The sequence below is a fragment of the Cimex lectularius genome, unplaced genomic scaffold, assembly GCF_000648675.2.
Source record: "Cimex lectularius strain Harlan isolate CLEC.00 unplaced genomic scaffold, Clec_2.1 scaffold48, whole genome shotgun sequence".
Classification (NCBI taxonomy): domain Eukaryota; kingdom Metazoa; phylum Arthropoda; class Insecta; order Hemiptera; family Cimicidae; genus Cimex; species Cimex lectularius.
Genome location: NW_019392708.1, coordinates 732548 through 755452, shown reverse-complemented (window position 1 = coordinate 755452; position 22905 = coordinate 732548). Strand labels below are relative to the sequence as shown.

Below are 22905 nucleotides of genomic sequence, written 5' to 3'. Positions count from 1 at the left end.
AATTAATTTTAACATGATATGATTATTGTCAAATTAATTATTATTATTCAATTAATTAATCTTTTATGTAAGGTTATGGTTGAAATAAAAAAGTTAGTGTCACGAGCGGGATTCGAACCCACGACCTTTGGCTCAATACGCCGCTGCTCTATCTAATCACTTGAGCTATCGAGACGAAGTTGTAAGAGCAGGGGCATATTGAGCCGATCGTGGGTTCGAATTCCACTCATGACCGTTACTTTTCACCAAGTTTTTAACCAAGGCCATAGATAAAAAGAATAATTAATAAGTTGTTATAACGCTAAACCTACATGGATTATTTTACACATTGTATCCCTCAAGTAATATCTTGAATATTGTATACCAACTTTGTTGTACTACAATTTGTGTTTCTTTGACGATGCCTATTAAATTTATAAAACTTGGTTTGCGTGCTATCGTGACTTCGATCCACTCGGATACCAACCTTTCGAATTATTCCTCTTTTTTTTTCCATTTTTCAAATTGAACTTCGAAGCCTTCTCGTGACGTTAACATTTTTATTTCAACCACAACTTTACATAAAAGATTAATTAATTGAAAGAAATAATTTGGTCAATCGGACCACTAAATATAATGGATTATTCTTAAATTTTAATGCTGCGCCTTATCTGTTTATTGTAATCGATCAACAAACACAAATTTATTTCACAAAACTATTTGATGGCATGTTATCACGTAATTTTACACGAAAAACATTTTCTTTTTCATTAACATTCATTTAAAATTTGTTTATTTTTGTGTTTCAGATAATCAATCACATTTTCGTCTCCTATTGCTACACAAATAATAAGGTATGAGATATTTTATTTCCTATATTGGCCATTCATTATATTTCTGCATTATTGTTACGCTTTTGTTCGGATCTCCCTATTATAATTCATATTGTTATAGGTTATTATAACATACTTTCTGTTTGTTTTGGCCATGGACATCTACAGCAAGAGCTGTAATTAAAATATTTGAGAATTATAATTGTAGAAAAGCAACCCCTACAACTTAAGTTATTACTGCCTTTTTAAAACCAATAAAAATTTACTGTTTCAATTAAAACATTTATTTGAAATACATACAATTGAAATACACACAAGGCTTTTGTAGCTTTTGTAATGAACCGAATCAGGAACCAAGAAATGTTAAATAATTCCTAATGTAATTTATTTCTTATATAATTACTTCTAAGCTGCATTTTTCCAAGCGGGGAATACAAGTTATATATAATTTTTTGAAGGGTGGAGAAGGAAAAGTTTAATGGACAAAATCTCCGCAAGCTCTTAATCAAAGAAACGCAAACCTACAACTTGGGTTGTTATTTCTTATAAAGTGTTTAATAAGCTTTGCCTCCGGAAAAGAGCCACGTAATCCGTCTGGACCCTGAAATCTTATGTGTGCGGAATTAACTTAAATGCAAACTGAAAAAATAAGTTCATAATTCCGGCACGTGGAAATTTCAAGTCTGTTTTGAACAAATAAAACCATCGGAAATGATTATTTTGTATACTCTTTTAATAATAATTCATCTTCTACGTAACCAGGTTTACAGATTTTTTTTAGTTTTTACTTGATTCAATTAATCCATATATGTTTATCAGTCATAATTATCCATAATTGTTTCAATTAATTATTATTTTTATCTAAGCTTTGGTTGAGACGAATCCCGCTCGTGACACTAACTTTTTCATCTCAGATTAAACAAAAATTAATTGCATTAATTAATTATGTTATAACACTTCAAGCAAATATGTTAATGTTATGGATTTATAAGACTGGGAAAGTATTCATTTCCCTTACTGGGAGATTACGTTTTCGGCGTTGGAGGTTGGTGGGGAAGGGCTCGGGATGCAGTCGATGGACTAGTGAGTTATGGCGAGGTTCAAGATTTTATGCAGTGGTCTGTTTTGAAGTTAAAAAGATTTTAAACATGTGGGTATGGTTGGATAAGAAGTTTCTTTGGAAATAGATGGAAGGATTTTGGACTGTAGTGCCTGGATTATTTGAAAGCGTTCAACCTCACAGTTCAATTCCGTATTCCCAGATTAGTTATATTAGTGATGTGTTGAGGACATGTTTGTTTTTTCGAGCGAGTTTTCGTTAGGTTTCAAGTAGTCTTTTGATTAGTTTATCTGGAATGTTCTATTCCTTAGAATCGAGTGTGGGGGTTCCAAGTAAGTCTTTTGTCAATTGAAAGTCACAACTAGCGGACGCCATTGGTTGTTGGGAAAGGGACAGAATTGTAATAGATAGATGTACAGTTTCGACGCGAATGGTGAGGGTTATTTGCTCGCAGTTGGATTTAAATCTAGTAAAGTCTGATCCTCCATTTCTCGAACCATTCTTTCAAACAGGTTTGAAAATAGGTTTGATGTTCCGGGTGGTTGCTAAAGGCCATTATTGGGTTCGAGTTTGCTGAGTTGATAGTATCGTCAACATATGTGAGGAATACTGATTTGGATTGATATGAAAGTCTGCCATGCATAATAAATGCCTCCAAGGATGCTGCGTTGAGGAACACCCACATCGGCGAAATGGATGAGGTGAGGGATGTTCAGATTTGCTCTTGCCTCACATCTAAGATAGCATCCGCGAGCAGCGTTCCTTCCGCTGAAGGGATGTGATCTCTCACACTGAGGCATTATTGAAAGGAAGAGTGGTGTCACCTCAACTTGAATTTTTGGGAAATGACATTGGAGCTCTAACGATGGGATGAAAGCGTTAAAGGGGCGTTTTCAAAGATTTTGCCAAGTAATGACGTAGGGAGATGCTGAGGTTTGAAATAGATATTAAGATTATAATTTCGATTGGAAATTAAGTAATTCTAAGGACCGAGTTGTAAATGGTAATCAAGAAAAGTATAGTTTTGGTCGTGAACGTTTCAAGGGTTTTTGAGGTGATCCGGTCAAAATCTAGATTTTTTTTATCCTAATCATCTATCTTTTTTCTAAATCATCAGTTAACACCAATAGTATCAGTATTCTTAATGTTACTTACCCCTGTTACTGTACGAGAAAGGGGCTCTAGTACATTATTATTATAAATGATATAATATCGTTTTCGACTACCAAATATTGTGTGAAGTTATTGTAAGTTGAAATATTTATTGGGTTAAAAAGCTAAAACTAATGGAATATTTGTACTGATAAGTAAAAAATAATCGTACAAATAATATAGTTTATATAATTTATATAATATAATATTAGTAAATATTATATAACCTGTATTATTAGTACAATTATTTTATATATTTACCACCACAAATATTGCATCAGTTTAAATCTTGCATCAATAAAAAAAAATTTATTTGCTTAAAAAGCTAAAACTAAATAAAAAAATAGTTTAATACCACAAAGAAATTCTCATTATTATTCAATTCATATTGGATACAATAATGCCAATATATTTGCAATTTATTTATTTTTGGTGAACTCCAACGGATCATATATATTGCTAACCTTATAGATAACTTGTAATTTATTTTTCAATAATGTTAAATTTCAATTGAAGTAATTAATAAGTACCCATTTTATTTGAAAATTTGATAATTATTACTATTTCATGCTTGTTATATTTGACAAGACACAGAAAATTATTTCAATGTAACGAGGGTTCGCAACAGCAGAACTGATATCAACCTTCGGGGTGCTGGTGTTTTTGAAAAAAAAAAACCATTTGCAAGTATGTCGGGTTCGAATGCACTGGCCCTGCATTCGAACCCGGGACCTTTACCTTGCAGTGATGAGCGCCGTGTAAAAGCCTAAACCGTTGCGGCGTTTTGAAAAATTAAACTCTCTTTCTTTTTTCCTTACCTTACGTTTTCTTTTTTTTGTGAATTTATCAAGGTTTTATATTTTGCAATAGACAAATACTGTCGAATCGAGATTGCAAACTTTATCACAACTTGTACTTTTTACGACCCATGAATATATATTATAGTGTACCGAGCTCCTCTCATTCATTGGACCGTGAATTTTTACAGGGATTTTTCACGAAGAAACAAACTTTGAGCATTGGAAATCCTTTTGACCCTGGACATAAAGAGCGCTCGGGTAAATGTTAAGTCAAGGGTTGAAGTGTTAAAATATGCCATCTCCCAGGCTGAGAAGTGGTCTTTTGCATGGTCACTTTATCTTATATTTATCACCCTCTCGGCTGTGGCAAAGTGTCCCGCCACCCCGGGCTTGGTATCACTTAACACCCCCTACGCACAATGCACTCTTATCTATTGTAAATTGTCCTCCCTCCGTATCCCTATATTTCTTGAGAAGGGGCATCCCCCTGTTTTACCGCACGATTGTCATCTCACCTCCCTTATTTACTGTCTTGCATTTACTTGTCAAGTTCGATAGGTTCAGATCTTATCCGGCTTTTATTTTAAGTGAATTAAACCCTAAGAGGACATGTGTTATTTTAGCTATATTTGGAGATGTTTCTGGCATGGGCCGACCATCGATTTACATTGTATATTTCTGTGCATTCCTGCTCGTACCTTCGTCTTAAAAAGACGCTGTTTTTAGCGCCATTTTCATTTCCCTTGTCATGTGCGTTTCATCACCTAAGTTCATCATCAACAAATCAAATAGTGTGTACTAAATTATTCCATTAGAATAACCAACCAATACATACTTTTGTTTAAATAACGTAACATTACCCACAAAAGTGTTTTCAAGCAAAGGTATTTGGAAATTCATTTCAACTCAAGGAATGGTTTTCCTTAAACAAATGTATTTTCTTTATTGTTTGTTACAATTTTTATTTAGTAAGTTAATCGTACCTGATTTTATGTTATAACACTGATTTGAAATGTCACATGTGTTTCAGCTTTTCTCCCTCTTCAAGCCCCCCGATTTTGTGGCTATAATTTCATTCCACGGCCTCAACAATAGGTAGAATTCAAGACACTATATATTAATTATTTGAAGATAGTAAGATACGGTCTGGTGTGAAGTAGGTTTTAGAAAAACATTTTCTTTATCGTGCCATCGTTTCGATCTTTATTGACATCATCTTAAAAGCCTGGGATTTATAAACGTTGTTTAAATTTTACAAATACTTGTAGGATGTGAAAAAAATTAATTTATACAATGCTAGGAATTTTCGATTCAATCAAAGTATTTATACTCACTCAAAGTGGTTGTTTTCTGTGTAGATGTGCCGTTCTTGTGTGTCGTATTGAGAGTGCCAGTGAAATATTGCCGTTTTATGTATATATACGTTGGATTTTGAATGGGTGGGGAAGGAAATCGGGATAGAAGGACATTTTTATATGAGGATACATATGTATATATGTAGTATTTTTGGATTGATGAAGTCGAAATTGTGTTCGTGTTCAAAATGGTAGCCAGTACTATAGGATTTTGTTTTGGTGTTTTTGCAATCATAGATATGTTCCTTTACTCTCTTATCTAGATATTGGGATGTAATACCGATGCAAGTTGCCAGACAATTTAAACAATTGATTTCGTAAATTAGATTTATTTGTTACTGGTGTGGGATCTTTAATTTTGGAAAAAAGGGTGTGAATTTTTTTATATTGTTTAATTTCTACTTCAGCAATCCAAAAATATTACACACAGAACAAAACAAATATAACCGTTACTCTTCAGAAATGGTTTACAACAACAGAGATAAACACAACATCAATTACAGAACAGACACATGTAAACGCTGTCGCAGCTATGCCAATATCATTAATCAAATTCAGTATCGATAACATACATATATCATCATCACATCACATAAAACAAACAATATAACATATAAAACAATCAACACATTCCACACGTTAAACATTTTTACATAGTCTAATTCATCAACAATTTGGCTTTCATTTACCTAATTATCCCCGTCTATATAATCCTGAAAGGATAATCAGGCCGAATCATTACCCATTTTTTCCCATTGTCGGCTCCTTTCACTACAAAAAAACGACTCCTTATATAAAAATGTCTTTCTATCCCGACTTCCTTCCCCACCCCTTCAAAATCCAACGTATATGTACATAAAACATCAATATCTCAATGGCACTCTCAACACGACAGACAAGAATGACACATGTACACAGAAAACAAACACTTTGAGTGATACATACTTAGATTGAATCTAAAATTTCTGGCATTGTACAAATTCATTTTTTTTCACATCCTACATTTATTTGTAAAATGTAAACAATGTTTATAAATCCCATGCCCTGAAGATGGTCTCAATAAAGATCGATACGTCGGCACGATAGAGAAAATGCTTTTCTAAACTTACGACACACCAGGCCGCATCTCACGATCTCCAAATAATCATTATCTAACGGTCACTAAACACCACATAATACTATATATTTTGGATCTTTTTCTCTAAAACGTACGTATGAACTGACTCCAGCGACTTTTAAGGATAAAACGTTCGTTTATTTTTTTGTACTAGTCGGACATTGTTAAAAGAAATGCACAGATGACCTGCATTTTTGAACAGAAATGATAGCAGCGAGAATAAATAAACCAGAAACGCAGAAATGAACGAATTTTCAACACGTTGCCAAACAAACCGCAAAATCTTGCAATTGTGTTTCGTATTATATAACTATTAACAAAAGCTATAAGTTCGTAATTCATGTAATATTGACCATAAATGTAACATTTATTTGTAAGTTTTACCTAATCATTTGCAGTTTAGATGGTAGTTTGCTGCAATTTAAATAACGGTGGCCTTCATTAAATCCGTTTTCACAGATTTTTATAACGATTAAAGAGAAGTATTAAAAATAGACCAAAGATTGCTCCAACTTTGTTGAGACTAATATTGATTTTCTGTTTCCCGCTGCACACAAGAAAAGAGCGTTTTGCTCGTTTAGGACGAGGGCCTATGAGCATATAAAGGCCTGGGCATTATTAGTGGGATTGAAGGGGTCTGGGTTCAACTTTGCCCCCTAGTTTTGAGGTTTAATCCTGTGAGTTTGTTGCTGACAGTTCATTTCGGAGGAAGGGTCTCGGAACCACCTAACCTACAGTCCACTTAAAACTCCCGAATAACATTCTCAGCCACCTCGATTCATGTAGAGCGACAAAAAGTTTGTTTCTTGCTTAGAGGGAATTTCGACCGCAATGTAAACTGTAACATAAGAGAAACTTAAGGTTCGCCTTTCCTGAAGTCGGGCTACTAAGTCAACTGCCCAACTCTGAAATTAACTGTAAGGGTAATCCGTCTTAACGACGTACCGCACCAACTTTTCCAGACTGTAAAAATGTTTAAACTCCCGCATCCATTAAAAGCTGTGAAAAAAAGTATGTCTTACATCCCCCGTTGCTAAATTATTTTTGACGCTCACTTAAGTTTTCGGTAAATATATTACCGAACTACGGGAGGAATAATTTCTAATAAGGTAAGATTTAAAAAGAGACTTTACAAAAAAAGGAGGAAGGGATAACATACAGTTGTACTGAAGTTTTTGTTATATTTTAGTACATTTTTTAGTTCATTAGGGTACAATCAAAACGACATTTTAAAACTATCATCTTTATAAGTATAAAACAATGAAGCAAAATAATTAATATATTTATGAGTTAAGCTAAATTCATTAAAAGGATTGGTTAACTTCTAAATTCTATTTTTCGATGATTTAATTTCTTTTATCAGTAATATTGCTACACTTCAATTCTAATGTTGTGGCGACGTAGTATAGAAAATGTCATTTAATTTGTTCGTAAGAGTTTGGGATCTCTTTTCCCTCGGCTGTGCCCTGAATTCGCCTTTTCATCTTTCCACTCCAATCGCCCCAAATGTTCCTGAAAATTCTGTCCACACAACCTATCAATCACACAACTACAGCCGGACATCTAATCTATCATACAATCATAACGCTTTTGAGCTAATACTCAACCTGTGCCACGTTGTTCAACAATTGATAAACTTTTAAAAAATCACGATGCAATTACATTTATTCAATAAAACTGCGTACAAATACAATATTAACGAAATCTTCATGACATCACTTGAACAACATTATACTCATGTTTACAACGATATCCTTAGTTTTGTATTACATATTTTTTATTATTCAATTGCCCAAGTGAGAACATGCTCAGGGTTCCAACATAGGATTTCTCTTATAATGCATTCATTTTTATTCCTTCGGAATTTTGGAAATATTGTTAAGACCATCAAAGATGCTAGGTGGACCAGGAATTCTTGCACGTTAATTATATCCAGCAACAACTTAGTCTCATTAATTGGCTTCTCTCAAAATAATTGTTTCAACTACATTCTAAACATAGACAAATTTTGTACAAATATATTCATGCAACTATTTTCAAAATCTCATAACAATCCTCTAGAGTGTAAGTTCTCGTAAGCTCCTGTTTAGTACTTTTTGTTAAATAGAGTAAATACATTAAGGTGTTCCAACAACCCTTCTTTGCAATAACAGATCAAACATTAATAAAAAAAATTAAGATTAAATTTGCTTTTGAAATTAGAAAGTATTGTTTTTCTTATTATATCTCGTGTTTTAAAAATAATTGGGATAAACATTCAGATCCAATTTATTTTGGAGGAAAGACAACTGGGATTGACTGAAAAAGGCGATAATTAGTTTGTACGACATGAGGCCTATAAGCCGAAAATATTAATTTTTAAATAAAGTTTTATACTTTAAAGTTTAAAGCTAGTTTATAGCTCGGAATATTACGCCCTAACATCCATAATACAGTCAAAATGAATACAGTGTCGATTTTTTCAAACAAATTTTCTGAATAAGTATCCAGATTTTAATAATTTAAAATATGTTTCTTTCAAACAGCCATCCTTGGATTTTTTATGAGTTCAGTGCCTTGCACTGATGTGCTTTAAAAGCTAAGGAAATAAATTGTGTGCGCGTTAAATGTTTAAACAAATCTATTTCTCAAGAACACATAATATCAGATACTTCAAAACTATACTTTACTTACAATCAGATAATTGATTTCAAAGTCACACAACTACGAAACTGTACAATTCTGAACTGAAGATCTGAACATGAGAACAATTTGGTTTCATTTAAGCATTGATTTTAGGATGATAACGCAGACAAAAAATTTACTAAATATTACATGATACGAAACGTAAGACAAATTCTTTAAATGGCTAGTGGGTTGTATTTTACTCATCAGAGTAAAAAGACCGAGAAGAACTTCGTGAATACAAACTGCCATTTTTTTTTTTTTTTTACGAGAGGTCGTTATGTTTTAAATTTCTGTAAAATTCAAGTCCTCACCAGTGACCGAATGATGAATCATAATGATTTTGACTAGGTCAAATATTTTGAACGTAATGTCCGCTTCGTATGAAGCTTTCTCCATAAGGTCTGATCCCCATACATTTAAACAATTCCTTCCCACTGCTTATTACCTTATTTTTTATTCCTATTTAACAGTCCTCTGGAGCATTCTTTGTTTAATCTTTTATCCCTCTTCTACTGCTGACTTCCTATTCCCAACACCAATATTACCACTCGAATCACATAGCAAATTTGTCTTCTAAATCTAATCCTTTCCAAGCGACCTCCCGATGTAGACTTGTCTATATATCAACGACAAGTAGTCAAATGAGGACTATACATAGATTGGTGTGGAGTTGTGTACGAAGACTTTTAACATCGAAATATATTTGGACTTCAAGACAGAGACCGGACTGGGACTGTATGGTCTGCCAGCCATCCAATATCCAGCCATCCAATCAAATGTCCTAGACAGTTTGCTCCTTTGTCGTCAAACCGATTCCATCCCGCTTCCTAAAAGTTTCCCATCAACCTTTATTCTTTTATCCATTCTGAAAACCGGCCTCGTTGCCTCAAAGGACAGCTTTGAGACCTCATAGACCCTTAATCCCTTGTATTAATTGCCACGTTGTATGACTTTTCTAGCATGGGTCCTCCGGGTGCAGTGCTGGCCATAGGCCATAGGCACATAGACCAGGAAAAAACAGTATATACGCATATATGTTTAATTTGTATTAATATGTACAGGCTACAAATAAGTTATTAAAATTAATAAATATATGTTTTATAATATGATTGCGTCCTATGTTAAAACCCTATTGGTGGCAGATAATCCTATGTTTTTACTGACTTCACCTTGCAATAAAGATTCATGCTATTTGAACGGTGAAACTTATAAACGCAAAGATATGCCACATTGATCTATCCTTCCGCTACCGCACACACATCTTCAGGTATTATATCATAGAAACCAAGGTATTCGCGATTTTCCTTTCGGCCTTCTTATAGTAAGTCGTAGTAAAAAATGAAAGGCTTTGTCGTTCAAACTTAGACATGAGAAAAATAATGATTTTATAATTGATTATAAAATTATATTAAAAAAAAAGAGAAACAACATTTTATGCCAAACCGGAACACGGGTACTTCCTGGGTTTGTCTCCCCACGAGTGCATCATTCCCAGTAAGTAACGGAATTTTTACTTAGCATAAATTAAATACATTTAAAATTAGAAACGAAAGGGAATAAAACTACAATTGTCATTGTGCTTTTATTTATTGTTGAATTATATATTATTAGTGTGGCAGTGTCAATAGCGTTAGCTAAAGACGTCCCCTGCTATATGCCTGCAGTCCGTTTCCTAATGTTAATGTTAACCATGATTCGGTAGAACAAGTATCATGATTAAGAGGCAAAACCGAGATGAAAATTTAGCTCGAACGCGACCGGGGTTGGTTTTGCTTATTAGAAAGTTTCAAGGCCCAAGAGAGAACAATGCTCTCCAAATCTAAACTGTTATCGTTCTAATTAATTGCCCGCTAGGTTGCTCTAATTGGGTCTTACAATAAACCAAATCCAACAGTAAAATGTCTCGGATGATAGTTAATTCGAGGGCTTGTGGAAAACCGTTGAAAATATCATCCTTTGACATTCTTCCGAATTTTATAATCTGAGTTGTTGGTGTTTCTTTTTTAACTAAAACACAAGTTATTTTTTATGTCATACATTTTTAATCACTATGCATTTTGGGTATGTACCTGGTCCCTCTTGAAAGCTGTTATTTGGGCTAAATAGGACTCACCGGCTTCAGTATTGCCCTCTCTGGCTGCCAAGACAGGTTTTAGTAAGCATGTTTAACGTGTGCACATAAAAACTTTTAACTATAATATTCTTTTATCGATTGTGGAGAAAGAACGGAAGAAAATCAAAAGAAAGGAAGCAGAGCAACGGCTATAAACTGCAATGGGGCGGATTTATACTGGGTAAATTAAATCATTGTAAAAACCTAAGTACCCATAAAACATTATTTTGCAATTGAACATCATGTATAATAAAATTACAGTGTTCACAATAGGAGTTCAACTATCGGTTAAATCTAAACACAAAATATACATTTTTTCAATTTCCGCCAATCTCCTTTTCAAGTAAAAAACTGGTGGTATACCCACAAATTCTAACTTTCAAATCACTATATATTGAATCACTAAGATCCTAGTAACAGAAGTAACCAGAGCACATATACTTAATTACGGACTTGTGAACTTGCTGGCAGATTAAAGTAAATGAGCAATAATGCAATGACATTTACGTCAGATGTCAGAACCACCAGAGCACATAAATAACTTACATCAAAAAGCATAATTTGGGTAGCAGACGTACCCACATGCTAGACTAAAAAAACAAGATATGGACAAATCTTCAATGCTCACTTTAACGTCATGAACCTGACGACTCACGAAGTCCTGGACATTCGTGGAGGATCTAGTCTGAACACCTGTTCACAATTTCCAATCCAAGCTATCCCTTCGCTCTAAACTACTAGTCCACGCTCTTTTCGTCCGGCCCTATCAATCATCCACTTCGTCTAAAATGACGATGGCTTCGTAACTTCCCATTCTAACTATCTAAGTATTAACTGGATAACAAAAAATTCCAGTACTGGCTGGTTTGTCTCCCCATTGCCGCAAGTATGGAACATCTATCAAATTTGTGTATGTGCACATGGACTATTGCTCAATGTGTATTTTTTTGCAAATGCCAATAAATAAATAAAGGAAATAGAAATTAGGTCCCAAGGTTTGAGCTTAGGTTGATAAACATACATACAGATATTCAGGAAAAAATGAAAAGATGAAAAAAAATAGAAAACTACTAAATAAAACAAAAGACAAAGAGGACTGATGAATAAACGACATCATGTATTTTCCAATAGGTTCTGGTAGAGTGAATATATCAATTCAATAGTCGAAAAGGACACTACTGACAAACTGTTTAATAACTCAATTCAGCAGCCTTTAGGCCACATAGATATTAAGATTCGACAAGAGAAGTAAAGCAAGGATGAGGTGGGTTCAGTAACATGAAGATATGTATACACGAACGTGCCAAACCACAAACCAAATGAACTCCTTTCGACATTGTGACCGGGAACATAACTACACTCCTCAGAAAGTATGCTAAACATGAACTGTAAAAATTATTCGTTAAGGAAATTTTTTGACAAAAGCACCACAAATTTGCAAATGTCTCATAAAGAAAGGCATTAGAACTGCTTACTCTCTCCTCTCTTTTCTCTCTCTCTCCCTCTCTCTCTCTCTCTCTCTCTCTTTCTCTCTCTCACTCTCTCTCTCCCCCAGCAGGCAAGATTTGAAGAAAAGTCACCACTGTCGCGGTCACTTACTAACTACTACTTAAATAACTTCTAAAACAAAAGCGAAAAAATAAGACTAAGACAGAAAATTGCCAACTATTCCAAGAAAAAGAAGAGACATCGGCAATGTGAAGCACTAGTCCATACAGCCAGTATAGCCACTTCGGTAAGGCATTCTTGCACGAAGAAACGTGCATGAAGGCACTGAAGAAAGTGCTTACCTTCATGTGAAAAACCGCACATTTCACGGTATAGTCTTAATGATTGGGCATTCTACAACAGACTACTATATATACTACTGCATATAACAACTAAACAAGACGCATTATAGTTGATAAAATAACTTCACTGTTTATACGTGGAAATGTACAAAGATCTTGGAAATTTAAAAAAGTAACTAATAATTAAATTATTTCAGAGTTTGTTTGCTTTAAAAGTACATATTTGACAAAAAACTAACTTCATTTCTATTCCTAGAGAACTGATTAAAGGCACTTGCAGCATATTGTACATTACATTTGGAAACTTCGCTTTAAAAATTCAAAGAGGCTCTTCAGTTTTTGGCAAATTTTGATTTGCATTCTATCGTCTCGATTGTTAACCATGTTAACATGCTTTATAACCAAGTTAGTCGACCAAATGCCATTATATTTAACCAATTCGCGTTAATCGTTGTCAATCGTTTTTGTTCTCACACTGATTGCCTTCCGGAAAACAAACAATCAGCCAGATCCGATTTATGCAGATCTCCTCCAATTAACCGTATTTGAATAGCAATCAAATGCATCCTGATTGGATGATAATTTGAATTTTATTTTTTGTCAACGTTGTCCTCTCTTTTTAAGGAGCATTAAAATGATAAATCCATAAGAACACCTGGAAATAAGTCGCGAATTATGTATTAAAGGGTACATTAATTTTTCACATTACTTATTGATTACTGATCATACGTGTACTGTACAAATAGTACTGTCAATATACGCACATGTTTGTCCGAAATTTACAATTATGCTAATTGTTTTTGTGTTTGTTTTAAATAACCCATTTTTTTGCTGTCGTTCGAAAAGGGCGGTCTTGAAGTTACTGATGATTTTTCTAAAATGATTTTGCTATTACAAGCATTTTTATTTTATTTTCGTGTTGCGAGGCTGCCATATATCGTAATTTATTACTCGAAAGTTTTAAATATATTTTATGACTACAGCACAATTTTTCTCGTAATACACATTACTGAAACTAGTTTACACTTGATCTTTTTATAAACGAAAACAATGTTTACAAAAGGATGAGACAGAGCGTTTCCGAAAGGGATCAAAGGTGGACATTCTTTGTGCAGCAACAATAAACAGGAATCTCCTGACATAACAGTAATGAATAAGACCCGTGGCCGGCTATCAACTTAACGAGCTTGTCTTCAATTTGCGGACAAAGCTCCTACTATTGCCTCAATTAATTATTGCCAACTGGAAATTCATTTGGTACGGTGTCTCACTTTTTATCTCCTATAGTTTTTGGAAGAATTCACTCCCCATAAAATTTATATTCCATAAAACTGGCCGAATTTCACGTGTGGGGTCGTTTTAATTATTGCCATGCTTCTTTATGAAGCATTGCTTTCGAGAGGAAAATATAAAATTATTTGCACAAACCTATCATTTTGAATTTCTTTGATCTATCAATTTTCCTCGTCTCGTCAAATAACTGGAAGTATGAAATGACACAAGATATGAAAAACCCTTCTCTCTCTTAAATATAAATTGCCCCTTCCTTTTATGAGTCAAATTACTAAAGAAGAGTCAGTATGAGCGTTTTCTGTCCATGATGAACTCCGTTTCTGAAAAATTAATCGTTGGGAATTTATTAGATTTGTTTAGAAATATACTTATACCAATGCAACTTCGTAAGCATCGAAGTTCTAACAATAAGACTTTTTATTATTTATATTATTATTTTTAAAATTGAAACAAACTACAAAATGGATTTGACTCAGAAACAGATTAAGCACGTTGCCATGTATATATTTATATTAAGTATATCTGAATTTAATAAATCATCATAATTGATTAAATTTTATTGATATGTGCCAGTCATGCACAGTCGTTCCCAAACGGTTGTTTGCCTTCACATATTAAATTAAACATACTTGTATTGAAAGCCTAGTTGCTATTTTCCCATCAAGTTCGCCACAGTATTTCATTGAAAATAAATATTCTAGATACAAATAATAATAGTTGCTGTAATAAATTGTTTTTCAAAGGCGTACCAGGTTCAAACGGGAACATATTAATACAAAAAAATTTAAAATGAAGTTATATATTTAACTAGCTTTATAACCCGGCGTTGCCCCGGGGGATAATAAAAAGTGTTGACACATTATTTTGAGTACACATATTGCTATTGCTAGATAGGAACATAATTATATAAATTAAATTTACACAATTGCATGCTTGATAGCAATGATTGCATTTAATCATCATATTACATATTTGCAAGTGAAATATAATTTTTGTTTGTGAGTACATTGTATTAAATTGTAATTACTGTTGTATTTAGAGTTAAATTCATTGCAATGCTCTCGGATATACAATGTTTTCGGTGATTCCATGTGGCATACGAACAACAAATCCCCTATCCTAGAGTATGGAACATACAATTATCCTTGAGAAAATTATGGATTCTCCAAATTCAACCCACATAATAGATGATTGGCCTTGTGATTTGTTTGTCATTACTGCAAAAGCCAGTTTAACTGAAAATGCAATCATTTGTATTGGAAAGGCACTTCTGTTGGTATCATGGAATATGTTATGTTGTATTAGCATATGTAGTTTTAGAGGAATTTTAAACAACAGCAAAATGCAATTCAACAACAGAGTCAAAATATCATAATGTAAGATTAAACATAATTCAGACGTCAGCAAAATCATCGCAATTAATTAGTACTGAAGAGTAAGAAAGTTACAAAAATAAGATAATTTAATACTCCATCTTAATGTACAACAATAGGGGTATTCACAATCTTTGTGTTAACTCTGTTAAGTCGTGTTAGATCGAGAAAAATGATGACGTAGACTTTTAAGAATCGGCTAGTTAACATAGCTTATGTTAGGTCGAAAATGTAGTCACATTGCTATCCGTTAGGGCGTAGGTAACCAACATGGCAGCCATGAATTTAACAGTTGTTTTTTGCGTTAGGATTTGTTGCTTTTGCATTTGCTTATACTTTTCGAGTGCATAGATAGCATTTTGAATGAAAGAGTTGGTTAATTCTATTCCTGGCGTCTTACAATTTAACACAAAAGAAAACCAAAACAAACAACGACAAGCCTTCAAGGACTGTTATAGCTTTATTTTTATTACCAATCGCCACTCGCAGCATTGCGGAAAAATTAACGTTTAACATGCTAAGAAAGGAGGGGCATTCACGATCTTACAGGATATTTCTCGATTCGAATTAACACGAGTTAACATCTTACAAACATCGTGAATACCCCTAGTATCTGATTGTTGATTTATATAAGCTGTGTGCATAAACACACAAATGTGCAGAGTTGAACCAATCACTTCTCGCAGTCCACCAGCGATTCCAGTGTGCAATTTACAGTAAATTAAATTCGTTCTCCCACGTACACTACTGCTGCCTATAGTACAGATACAACGGTGAAGTTTGTATCTTCCTGTCTTTATATCAGCTAAGCCAATTCTGTAGTTTTTGCGATTATAATGTATCAGTAGTTTTGTAACTATAACCGATTAAGTAATTTTTGTGACTGTATATTTCTAGGCCCCATACTGTGCATAATTTACACGAATGACCTTTACAATTACTTTCGCACAATTCGCTTTACAGCATATGCTGTTGATTGCAGTTCCCCGTTGAATGGACCAAGTGAGATAGAGCTGATCGAACAAAATAATAAACTGAGATCTAATTTGGAAAAGTTCATTGAAAATGGTCTATTGCTAAACAAAGAGAAGACAAAGGTTTTGATTCTGAAAACTTCTAATTCAAAAAATAATGAAGTAACCGACAATCAACCAATAAAACACTTGAGTGTGGTTATAGATTCACATCTCTCTTGGGATACACATTGTCAATATATTGCATCTAAACTTATCAAACAATTATTTTTACTGAGAAATCTCAAATATAATGTATCTTTGTATTTATTTTTTTGGTTTCCAATCGTACATTATTTATGCCTTATTGGTTTGGAGTCACTCTAGTCATGCTAAACTAGACTTCAAAAAACAACGTAAAGCTTTCAGAATTTTAGGGATTGTTACAAAGAAACATTTACTAAATTAAATATTTTGACTTTGCCCAAAGTTGTTCAACGTCTTGACAATGTGTAATGTATTGTTACAAAAAAAAAATTAACTCTGTACATAATCATTACACGAGAACTTTTAACAAAATAGTTCATGAGCGGCTGAAAATACTATCTTTATCTTAAAAGATATAAAACCTGTTGAAAATATTCGGCTGTAAATTTTTTTTTAATCTACCAAAAAATGTAAACCTGTTAACTGAAAAAATTTAAACTTAAAATAACACAATTTTTCACTGTTAATGACTTTTATGACTTTGAGGAGTTTTTTCATGAAGTAATAGCGTGATAAAAATGAATTAATTTGTACTATCCTGGACGAATGTATAACAAAATTTGTATTTTGTTTCGCATCGAAATCGCTTCAGTAGTTTTCGTTTTTATCATTAATATATATAAAACCATTCACTTTTATAAATATAAATTTCTCTTTTTGTTTTCGACAGTTCTCCTCTCCTAATAATATATGCTAAATTCTCATTTCTTCCGTTTTAAAACGAATGATTTTATTATTTCAATTTAAATTACAAGAAAATACTAATATTCTCTTTGATGAATATTTTGTCTATTACTAGTGTTCCGAGTGAAGTAATTAATTATATTTTTATACTTAGAATGTGACAGGAAAATGATGTTCAGCTTTGTGAGAGCTAACATAGAAGGGGATATGATTTACCAAATAGGGGTTATTTAACGATAATTAATATATTTTAATAACTTATTGTCGTAATGTGTGCATAGATCCATAGGAGGAATTATTAAAATTAAAAACTGTTCGTTTTCTTAGTTTTTTTTTTTTTTTTTTTTTTTTTTTTTTTTTTTTTTTTTTTTTTTTTTTCCCATAGTCGCTTTCATAACATTTCTGTACAGGGAGGGTTGCGCCGACAGGAGATTTCCCTCGTAAACTCACGTAATGTTCACTCGTAAATAGTGCCATTACATTCACTATTGCCTCCAATACCATGGGCAAAGTGCGTCATTTCATTTTTCCCAAAGGGCATAAAAGTTGAAAGCCGAATTGGCAGACGGCAAATAAATCCGTTTTGATGAAACAAGAGCGGAGAGGCACGGGGGGTAATGGGTGACGGTGTCCGGTAATTGGGCCCGGCCTATTTAATTATTCCGAACATGGTCAAAGCCATACAGCTAAATATCGGCGGGCAAACATTAATCGCGACGCACTCGAATGCGTGAACTGACTTCTACCGATATATTGTCAAAGGCATCAACGGGACGGAGGCAAAAGTTACGGATATAGCGGCCTCAGTTTACAAAGCGGTACACTAAAAAGCTTTCAACGTCCACCAATTATTAGTGCAAAGGCTGAATTGGTCGAAAACTGCAATTCGAGTCGGCCGCTGGACACGTCAACTGTCACGTTAATCGACTAACCATAGTCAGTTTATTCTGGAAAATGGGAGGAATAGGTGCTCGTCCAATTAAAAAATATATTTTAATCTATAACCGGGCTTTTATAAATACTTAAGAAGTTTAATAAATTATCGGAAAGCTGAAGTTTTAATTTTGTTAAATTACTATTTACAGCGTTAGGGCGCTACAAACAACTTAGTTGTGTTTATAAATTTTTTACTATACGATTAGAAAAATAATCCATATTTGCACGATTATATTCACTTTTCTCAATAACATCGCGAGACAATTAGAATTTTCGTCCGTGGTTTTTCAAGGACAAATGGAAATAGAATGTCTGTATGGATAGTAAGGTTGGATACGAAGTAGTGAGCTTCGCCGAGGGTTTGAAGGACTTTTCACTGGAGCAAATAGTTTCTTTGGAGTCGGAATGCTTCGTTGAACGTCACAGTTCAATTCCGGATGTCAAGCTTGGTGTGGTAGTGACGTGTAAATGTAGCTTTTGTTTTGTAGTAGAGTCTTGATCATTTGTCAGGTCGTCTTTTGGGTAGACAATATCGTCTGTTTGCTCTATTCTTTTTGTGTCGATGGTTAGTATGCAAAGCCCTAGACAGCGGACAATTAATTTTTAGAGTGAATTAAGTCTCATCCTTCCAGATCTGGCTTTTTCTAAAATGTTACGACTACTATATCGCGGGTAATATAATTGTCTGCAGTGTACACTAAATATATAATAGGGCCACATACGCTACCTTGCGACACTCGATTCAGTACGGGAGAATGATATTCCGAATCGTATTTGAAAGTACTTATGAGACAGATATGATTTTATGGTGAGGTAGGTAGGATCCCCCTTAAATTTCAAGAACAAACCTGGGTGATTTACTCGCGTCCAAAAAAGCATCCTAGCAGCAGTCCTTCCGTGACGTGTGATATCTGATAAGTATAAGTGTTTCAGGAGGTGTTTTAAGGTTTTATCAAGTAATGACAACAAAATGATATACCGTTGGTAGATGCTGAGGCATTGGAGGTTTGCGAATGAGTTTTATGAATGTTAATTATGTATTGTATTAGAAATAGCTCTAAGGACTGAGTTAGAAATAGTGATAAGGAAAATTATAGCATTACAAAAATTATATATGGAAGATTTCAAAGGGTGTTTGTATGGGAAGGTAAAAATAGGAAAATTTACATATACTGCACACAATAAAGCACAATTTGTTGTGATTTCGTTGAATCGGCCGATCCTCCTTATGTTAAACCATTCTTCCCAATAGAAGAAATTATCATGAAGTTTTGAAGGCGACTATTGAGTCTGTTTGCTGAAATGATGTGGGTAGGTTTAATCTTCGTTAGACAATTATATAATTTTTCATGAAAGGTTGTTATTATTTTTTTATAGCCCAATAATATTCTTCAATCTTGACATATTGCTTCTTATCAGCGGTCTTTAGCCCAAAAACTATCACAACTTTAACAGCGATTGATGGGGACGTCGGCGGCCGCAACGTTTTAGGCGTTGACACGGCGCTCATCAGAGGTAAAGGTCCGGGTTCGAATCCAGCGACCCAGCATTCGAAACCGACATACTTACAAATGGTATTTTTTCCAAAACACCGGCACCCCGAGGGTTGATATAACCTCGGCTGTTGCGAACCCTCGTTTAAAAAAAAAAAAGAAAAAACACCGATTGATTACAATCAAAATTTGCAAATTTTATTTTAATGAAATTATTATTAGTTCAATATTTAGTTGAACGTTGTGTGTAGAGATTAGTGACCGTTAATCGATAGTTATTCAGATATCGTGAGATGCGGTCGGGTGTGATGTAGGTTTCAGAAAAACATTTTCTTTATCGTGCCAACGTTTCGATCTTTTATTGAGATCATCTTCAGGGTCTGGGATTTTTCACTTCAAAGAAGCCGACGCCTCAGATAAAATTGTCTTTTATATACCGACTTCCTTCCCCACCCCTTCTAAACCAAACATATATAAACATAAAACAGCAAAATCTCACTGGCACTCTCAACAAGACAGGCAAGGATGGCACAAATACACAGAAGACAAACACTTTGAGAGAGTAGAAATTCTTTGTTTGAATATAAAATATATTTTGCATTGTATAAATTCACTTTTCCACATCCAAAATGTATTTGTTAAATGTAAACATTGTTTGTAAATCCCAGGCCCTGACGATGACCTCAATAAAAGATCGAAACGTTGGCACGATAAAGAAAATGTTTTTCTGAAACCTACATCACACCCGAACGCATCTCACGATATCTGAATAACTATTTAGTTGAACACAAGTAAGGACATTTCAATTAAATACATAGTATTTACAACATTAATTGAACAAAAGGAAAATAATTTAAATGCGAGAGGCAGACGATGTCAAAACTTAAACCTTCAAAAATGGGCCAAACGATAAAAAAAATTCATAATAACCTTAACGAAGAGTAATTGTATAGTATTACATGAATACCACAATTATAAAGAAATAAACAATATTAATTGCTTTTTAACTCTTCTTTGCCTATGCTCTGTCACTGGCAGTACATTTTTCTTAATCGTTTTTTTATGAATCGAAGTGTTTAGATTAAATTTTTAAAATAAGTCTAACTCAATTTAACTTCAGATATTCGTCTTTGTAGATGAAATATTGTTTATTAATTTAAGTTAAAGAACTTTATCTTACCGAGTTGAGACGACATCTGAGGCTTCACGAACACCATTGTTACAACGAATTACATTTCAAATAGCAGAGACTTCATTTGCATTCGCGCCGTTCCAGTATACAAATCCCAGGACTCTCATTTTCTTCCACTATAAAAATATGTAATTATTAAAACCGCGCTTGTTCGAGATTAAGTTTAATCAACGTTTTTCATTATAAGTTAGAGTGAAACGGCATGACGTCGGTACGACTGAAGATAAGATGTAATTCCCTTTTTTACTGCTAGCAAGGAGTCCCCGGGGAATCAACCCTGTATGATATTCGGAGGGGCGCACTTATCTCCGTCCGTCCCTGGAGGTAAACAATTACAGTGGTACGTGTTCAACTTTATCAAGACTTGGACACGTTGATCCGAGTTCTGTCTGATTAACGTCAACAATGAAATTTCAGTTTTCTTTAGTGTAATTTTCGATTTGTGTCAGATTAACGATGAATGTTATTTAACTTGATACCAAAATATTTATGAAAGCATAGTGAATTCACGAGGTTTCCTGATTAAAATTCGATTTTTCTCAATTATAAACTAAAAATAATAGCTCAATAAATCATCAACAGAACATCCTCCAGTCGCCTAGGGGCTAAGAATAGCTAGGTCATTTCAGCGCCCCAACGCAATTAGTTCCTAAATCCAAACTCATTCACACTCCCACTCAATCTTAAAAATCACTCATTACTCATTATACCTATTGTACAACTGACCTAATTTAAGGTCGATGTTCTTAATTTTCGATAGACCTGCTCAGACTGCAGATTCACGCTAATAAATACTCACGGTGAGGGTTACCTTGTTACGTTCGTAAAATAGTATGAGTGTATTGTTGTGTTGTTTGGCCAGGGATGCCTCCTGAATTGTAATGCCACCCAAATTAAAATTGGCGGTGGGTTAATCAAAATTAAGACGGCCTAGGATAGGCTTATGAGAGAAGAGAGGAGTAAAGAAAAAGCGAGGAGAGTGTGCGTCGAGACGATATCCCTACTGCCTGGCCGGATCAAAGAAAATCAACGAAGGCGATCGCGGACCCACTCAACTTCAGAGAAGGTGCTCCACACTCCGCTTGCTCCACACTCCTAGAAGCGGGGATTTTCAAGCGCCTGGAAAAGAAGCATATCTGGACACTGGTTCCCAGGAAAGTTTAGTTTTAAGGAATGTTTATTTAGATTTTATGATAATTTAGGTTCATTTAGTGGGTAAGTTTGTTAAAATGTTACCCGTAGAGAATTAAGATCAATCTATGTTTAATATTTTAGTTTCCATTGGAATAAATGTGTTTTTTTTTGTTTCCTTATGTAAATATTGTGTTCTTTTTTTCTTTGTGTTAATTTTACTGTTATTGAATTTTCTTTGTTTTATTTTATTTTATTTGTTTTACGGTTCGCTGTTTCCGTGTACATAAACAGCGTGGCGCCCATTTTTTTTATTTTATTTAATATTAAGTTCAATATTCTTCATTCATTAAGTAACCCCGCCCGTCCCCACGGAGCGAAGCCGGCAAATTCTCGGCGTAAGAACCTTTCTTCTAAGAATCAAGCCCTCCGAGGGCCATGTCGACGGTTCTCATCATACGCGAGAGTTTCTCTGTGGATCCGGGCCATTATATGATTTATTATTAACCTTAATGACATAATTATATATGAAAGATCAGAAATAAGGCAAGTTTGAAAACACGTAGCTCCATCCTCAAGGTTTCGAGGAATAGATCCTCTTTACTAGGACTTGGAAATTATTTCTAATGATTAACACAATTAAAATATAAACATACGCTTATTAAGATTTCACTATAATATATTGATAATTCGTTTCTTCTACTAATCTTAACTCAA

General features: G+C 34.0%; 1 protein-coding gene across 1 annotated transcript in view; it reads left to right on the top strand.

Moving 5' to 3' along the window:
• The first annotated feature begins 812 nt into the window (after positions 1 to 812).
• LOC106672544 (semaphorin-2A) overlaps positions 813 to 22905 on the top strand; it is a 702354-nt gene continuing 680261 nt past the window's right edge. The window contains exon 1 of the mRNA XM_014404069.2: positions 813 to 833. The gene's annotated coding sequence lies outside the window, so the exon portion shown is untranslated. The remainder of the gene's footprint in view (positions 834 to 22905) is intronic.